A 7,444-nucleotide genomic window follows, 5' to 3' on the forward strand; every position below is an offset into this window, starting at 1 on the left:
GAGTTTTTAAAGTGTCTTCCTATACGTGATGTCTTTTCATTACAGCAGCCCTATGAAAAATCTGTTATTGCTTACTATTTACACAAGAAAGATCAGAGAGAAGCACTGTATACACCTTGTTCAGGATCGTAATAAGCTAATGAAGGGTGGAGATAAGACCTGAATTCAGGCCATTTGAGTACAAACTGTGGATTCTTTTCATTCAGGTGTCAGCAGCAGCATCTCCGTATACAAAAGACAGCACAATTCCCCTTTCACATATCACTTATACTGGTCAAGTGCTTGACAATAATTGTATCATTACATTCGTCTATAAGAAGGGAAAACTATCATTCTCCTGCAGACGAATTTTAAGTCCTACTTTAGGTATTAATTTTAGTGTCTTTTCCTACCAAACCTTTTATTCACGTTTCCAAAAAAAAATGATAAAATTAACTATTCTCCCTCTTTGTCTCTTGGCTCACCATTTGCTGGAGGTGTTGATGAACAGTGAATTGGCCACAAAACAGGCAGAAATATCAGGAAGAACAGCAGGCAATTTAGATAATTCACCAACTTGAAAATTACTTCCTAAGAAATGATTATTGGTTTTAAGATCTTGAAGTGAAACAGAAAAATTTGAAATTAGAAGTCTGCTTAAGACATAGAAAAGATAGATGTCGATTACATAAAGAACAGAGATGGAGATAACTAGTTCTTCAATATTTGAAAAATTACCAAGCATAAACTTCCTTTGGAAATCAACAAAAATAATGCAATTTTTGAAAGATTTTCAAAATAATATTCCATAGTAGTAAGCAAAGGGCAGTTCAAGATGTGGGCTATCAAGCAGACAAAACAAAACAAAACACACACACACACACACACACACAAAACAAAACCAAATAGGACTGAAAAATTATTATCCTCTCCTTTTATTTTCTCAAATTTCTCAATTTCTTTCAAAGTTTAGAAATGCTAGCAAGCAAGCTTTTTGCAGGCTTGCTTTGCAAAAGTGGAGAGGTTGGGCTGGGAGTAAGGAAAGAACTGTAAGGGTAAGGGTTGAGGCTGAGGAGATCGTGTGGTGAAGCTTCTAAATGCCAAGCAGTCTGTCTGTCCTAGATGACTTCAATGGACGACACTCTGTCTGACATGTTTTACTCAAGAATTGACAGACCAGTGAAAGAGGCTTCTATATGGCTCTTGTTGGGAAAATGTCCAATGAGAGAGGAACAAAAGCACCAAGACTTCAGCCCAAGACCAACGCATTTTCAAGGAAGAAAGATGCTTATAGATGGGACATCAGATGAGCCATTCTCTTAAACCTGGGGAAAGTGATTCCAAGTTCTTCAAGAAAGAGGTTTTCAAAACTAATAAACAAAAGTCAGAAAATGAGAGCACCATTTGGGGAGCCCAATAAAATAATTTTAAGATCCACTTAGAGAAAGCCTCTTCTATCTGGGCTGGGAAGGTGCTCAGCATCTGTGAAAGCATCAGCAGCAGCTACAAGATCAGACCCGGCTGTGCCTTCAAGGTCCAACACTGAAGCAGATTCAGCCACCAGGAAAGGGAGTGGACAGCAGAACTGAGATCTACAGCAGAGAAATATCAATAACTCCCAAAGAGAGGCCCTCACAGGACCTACCCTGTGAGGGGTAGGTGGGAGAGTCAGGAGAATGGCGATTTCCATTGATCCTGCTGGCGAGAGACTCAGAACCGGTCTAAAGCTTAGACTTCAGTCATGTAAACATTCACTGTCAATGTAAATTTTTACCCATGTTCCTGCCTAAGTCCCTTTAAATGTTGTGGATACTCAAGTTCTGACACAAGGAAATAGAAATTCAGTGTAGTTATGTCCAATATTGGAAATTTTATGAAAAAAAAAATATTGGGAGAATGAGAAATCCACAAATGTAGATATTAACAGTTGCTATGTACATGGGTGCTTTCTTTATACAGTTGAAAGCATTAACAGTTAAGTCACTCAGTCATGTCCAACTCCTTGCAACCCCATGGACTGCAGCACTCCAGGCTTCCCTGTCCATCACCAACTCCCAGAACTTGCTCAAACTCATGTCCATTGAGTCGGTGATCTCATCCTCTGTCATCCCCTTCTCCTCCTGCCTTCAATCTTTCCCAGCATCAGGGTCTTTTCCAGCGAGTCAGCTCTTCTCATCAGGTGGCCAAAGTATTGGAGTTTCAGCTTCAACATCAGTCCTTCCAATGAGTATTCAGGACTGATTTCCTTTAGGATGGACTGGTTGGATCTTGCAGTCCAAGGGACTCTCAAAAGTCTTCTCCAACACCACAGTTCAAAAGCATCAATTCTTTGGCATTCAGCTTTCTTTATGGTCCAACTCTCACATCCATACATGACTACTGGAAAAACCATAGCTTTGACTAGACAGACCTTTATTGCAAAGTAATGTCTCTGTTTTTTTAATATGCTGTCTAGTTTGGTCGTAGCTTCCAAGGAGCAGGTGTTTTTTAATTTGGTGGCCATAGTCACCATTTACAGTGATTTTGGAGCCCCCCAAAATAAAGCTTCTCACTGTTTCCATTGTTTCCCCATCTACTTGAAAGCATTAAACTCTTCCCAAATGTGAGACCTGGGCAGGATACAAAGTCAATTAAGAATTTATCTGTGCCTTCATGAAGTTCATGTACAATCACTGAGAAGGAGTGAACCTAAAAGTTTAAATTTTTCCTTTTCCTTGAAGTTCATGCAGAAATGATGCTACAATACATTTATTCTTGGCTCAGCTCAAGCCCCAGAAAGTTGCTGGCATCATCTTCAGAGGCAAACAAAAGGCTTATTCTTCATATGATAATGTTACACCATTATTTTAGACAGACGCTAGCCTTCACTTTAACTGGTATATAAAGGCATCTTGACGTACTTTATATTTTTTCTCATTTGTTCTCTAAATTCTCAATGCATTGCTGTATAGACCAGAAGACAATGAATGTATTTAATGTGAAAACTGTCTAGGTACTTACCAGTGGGTTTTTCTTAACATGCATTACACTGTGAATGAATAGACAATAATAGAAAAAGCACTCACTATTTATAAACAAATAACAGAAAATTAATGATAATATCAAATCCTTGGAAATCAGTTTACAAACATTAAAATAATTTCTGAATTGAACATTCCATGAGGAAAGCATAAAGTAACAACAAATTCCATTTATCTTAACCATTAGCTTTAATCGCTTATCAAATTTTGGCAGCCCACTCCAGTATTCTTGCTGGGAAATCCCATGGACAGAGCACCCTGATGAGCTACAGTCCTTGGGATTGTACAGGTCCAACATGACTAAGCACATCTACACACACACACTACATTTGGCTTGAAATTTCCCATACTTATCTAACCCAAACTTGACAAAATTTAGATAAATGTAATCTGTAGGTTAAAAGTAATTCAAAAGTTGCCTTTTTTTTCTCCTGTGTCTGCTTTTCTTTTAGAGGATCATTGTTAAAATGTCTATTTCATTAGGCCTGTTATAAAATTAATATTACAAAGCAAACATTTAAGTTTAAGCTATCTGCCATGTGTAAAATGACTTATTAATTGCTCATAATGTGCTTCATTGGGTTTTAAGAATAGAATCAAATGGTTATCTAAAATAATCATATATTTTTCACACAAAGATTATATTAATTTAAAATTTTTGAGACTAAGGATTTATGTTATTTCAATGAAAGGAAGATTATAGCAATGCTGATATTTCATTTTATTAATGAAAAAGTTAACTTTAGAACTAAAATGTTTGTCTAAATGTAGGCTTTTCTGCACACAGCTCCTTTTAATAGGTTGTCATATTCAGATGTTATTTTGCAAGGAAAATCATTTCTAAACATAAAGTCCAGTGGCCAAAAATTCAGTACTCTTATGCACATAAGGGACTCTTTCTGCTGCCTTCTGATGTCTTTGTCTATGTTTCTTGTCAAGATTCCTGGGAGAAATATCAATAACCTCAGATGTGCAGATGACATGACCCTTGTGACAGAAAGTGAAGAAGAACTAACTAAAGAGCCTCTTGATGAAAGTGAAAGAGGAGACTGAAAAGTTGGCCTAAAACTCAACATTCAGAAAACTAGGATCATGGCATCCAGTCCCATCACTTCATGGCAAATAGATAGAGAAACAATGGAAACACAGAGAGACTTTATTTTTTGGAGCTCCAAAATCACTGCAGATGGTGACTGCAGCCATGAAATTAAAAGATGCTTGCTCCTTGGAAGAAAATCTATGACCAACCTACACAGCATATTAAAAAGCGGAGACATCACTTTGTCAAGAAAGGTCCATCTAGTCAAAGCTATGGTGTTTCCAGTAGTCATATATGGATGTGAGAATTGGACTATAAAGAAAACTGAGCACTGAAGAATTGATGCTTTTGAACTGTGGTGTTGGAGAAGACTCTTGAGAGTCCCTTGGACAGCAAGGAGATCCAACCAGTCCATCCTAAAGGAGATCAGTCCTGAATATGTGCTGGAAGGAATGATGTTGAAGCTGAAACTCCAATACTTTGGCCATCTGATGCAAAGAACTGACTCATTGGAAAAGACCCTGATGCTGGGAAAGATTGAAGGCAGGAGGAGAAGGGGATAACAGAGGATGAGATGATTGGATGGCATCACCGACTCGATGGACATGAGTTTGAGCAAGTTCTGGGAGTTGGTGATGGACAGGGAAGCCTGGCAAGCTGCAGACCATGGAGTTGCAAAGAGTTGGACACACCTCAATGACTGATCTGAACTGAACTGAATGCACATAAGGTATTACTTGACCCATGCTGACTTTGTAATCACTACTTTTGTTTCTGAAATACTATATAATTTTGTATAATAAATGTAGATAGGCATATTAATAATAAAAATTTTGCATTTGTACTTTATTGAGGTAAGATTAATGATCTTATGATTGTATTTTTATTTAATAGCTGCAGGAATACCCCTTGAAAATAGCCATTTCTGGGGAGAAGCCACTATGCTCAAACGTAAGCTAATAGTCCAAGAACATACAGCTTTGTAACAACCTAGGACAGCATGACAAATTTATGTGAGTAATAATAATAATTGTAATAAATAATAATAAATATAGTAAAACAACTAATGAACTTTAATAAGTCAATCTATAGATATTTATCAGTAATCTATGTGGGTTTTGAGCAGGCATGAAGCTTTAATTGGAAAAGTGAAGTATTTATTTAAAAGCCTGAAATAAGATTATTAATTACCTACACTGAGTGATGTTTACTAGTATCATTGGTCATTCTTAAAGACAATAAAGCTAGATTTATTTACCTGTGTAAATAGCCTTTTAAGTATTCATGACATAAAGTCTCAATATTCAAAGATTAGGGATGAAGAGTAGGTATCCAGCTTCATTCTTCATTTAGTTTATATTTTCTTCCAAATAGAAATACAAAACAAAAAATAGAACTTTGTGATAAGATAAAGGCAAAACATTCTTGTAAAAAGAGAAGGCAGATGACAGATGTGTTGATATCTACATAGTAACCCACTCTCCTTTTTTCCTAACCTCCTGTTCAGATTGACATTCCAAGTTGCAGAAACAAGGGAGCCTATCTCATTTCACTCCAGCTTTCCAATACCAATGGCCTTATCCTGGGGGAGAGAAAGAAAAGGAAGGACAAAAATATAGCAACTTTGTCTGAAAACTAAGATATCATAGGCTCAAACAAAATCTCACTAATACTTCCTCTATGTAGGTAGAAGTTGTGACTAACAAAATGCAAATGCCGCTGAAATCATAAAACTTTGTATTGTGATGCCTTTTATTAATCAATGGATTCTAAAAATACAACCACTTATATGTAAGGAGACTTTTAAATGTTTTCATGTTCATAGAGTCCCCAGTTGTTGCAAAAAGACTGGGGACTCTCACCTTAGAATGTCCCCTCTTTTTTAATGTCACCATTGTCCTTAAAAAGCCTCTTGATGAAAGTGAAAGAGGAGAGTGAAAAAGTTGGCTTAAAGCTCAACATTCAGAAAACTAAGATCATGGCATCTGGTCCCATCACTTCATGGCAAATAGATGGGGAAACAGGGGAAACAGTGGCAGACTTTATTTTTGGGGGACTCCAAAATCACTGCAGATGGTGATTGCAGCCATGACATTAAAAGACGCTTACTCCTTGGAAGGAACATTATGACCAACCTAGATAGCATATTAAAAAGCAGAGACATTACTTTGCCAACAAAGGTCCGTCTAGTCAAGGCTATGGTTTTTCCAGTGGTCATGTATGGATGTGAGAGTTGGACTGTGAGGAAAGCTGAGCGCCGAAAAATTGATGCTTTTGAACTGTGGTGTTGAAGACTCTTGAGAGTCCCTTGGACTGCAAGGAGATCCAACCAGTCCATCCTAAAGGAGATCAGTCCTGGGTGTTCATTGGAAGGACTGATGCTGAAGCTGAAACTCCAATACTTTGGCCACCTCATGTGAAGAGTTGACTCATTGGAAAAGACTCTAATGCTGGGAAGAATTGAGGGCAGGAGGAGAAGGGGACCACAGAGGATGAGATGGCTGGATGGCATCACCAACTTGATGGGCATGAGTTTGAGTAAACTCCGGGAGTTGGTGATGGACAGGGAGGCCTGACCTGCTGCGATTCATGGGGTCACAAAGGGTCAGACGCAACTGAGTGACTGAACTGAACTGAACTGAACTGATTGTTCTTTGGAAGAATTGTGCAGAGAGAGATAACACACATGGATGGTAACTACTCTTCTCAAATAGCACGCACAGCATTAATTCATAACACAATCCACTGCAGAGCATATTTAGAGTCCACAGTCTAAATTTCCTGCTACTACAGTTTTACCAACAGGGACATGAAAGAAATGTGCATAATAGATTTCTTATGAAAATTATTGAGCTGGTTTCAAAATAACTTAATTATTATTGCTGCCTTTAATGAAACTCATTAAAATGGCTGTCATGAGTCTATCGAGATGGTTCCACTATAATTCAGTTTTAATTAACTTGATCATTATTTTTAACTATGCTAATAAACAAGCTATGCTACAATCTAATCTTAACCTTGGATCTTTCAGCACAGAATTTGGAGATTTAAACCCTTTTCTTTCTTTCTGTTTTAAATTGCTATAGTGATACTGAACAAATTACATTATTAAAATTGACTGCTTCCTGTTATCATCAATTAGTCTTTCATTAGCAACCTTCAATATATTTATGTTCCAGGAAGATTTCAACTGCTCTCCTGCCTGGCCTCCACTAGCTTTATATTGCAGGACACAAGGGCTCTGACATGAACAGTGCATATATCAATGTTTGTGTTGTGTAAGTACAAAACTTCAAACATTTTATAATATATCATGGACCTGTCATGCATTTGAGGTATTTTGGAGATAATGAGCATTTTTTAAAAATGAAAGTGCTCGAATCTCATAGTTAAATATACAGTGCCA

Source organism: Odocoileus virginianus, chromosome 29 (assembly GCF_023699985.2).
Source record: "Odocoileus virginianus isolate 20LAN1187 ecotype Illinois chromosome 29, Ovbor_1.2, whole genome shotgun sequence".
Lineage (NCBI taxonomy): Eukaryota > Metazoa > Chordata > Mammalia > Artiodactyla > Cervidae > Odocoileus > Odocoileus virginianus.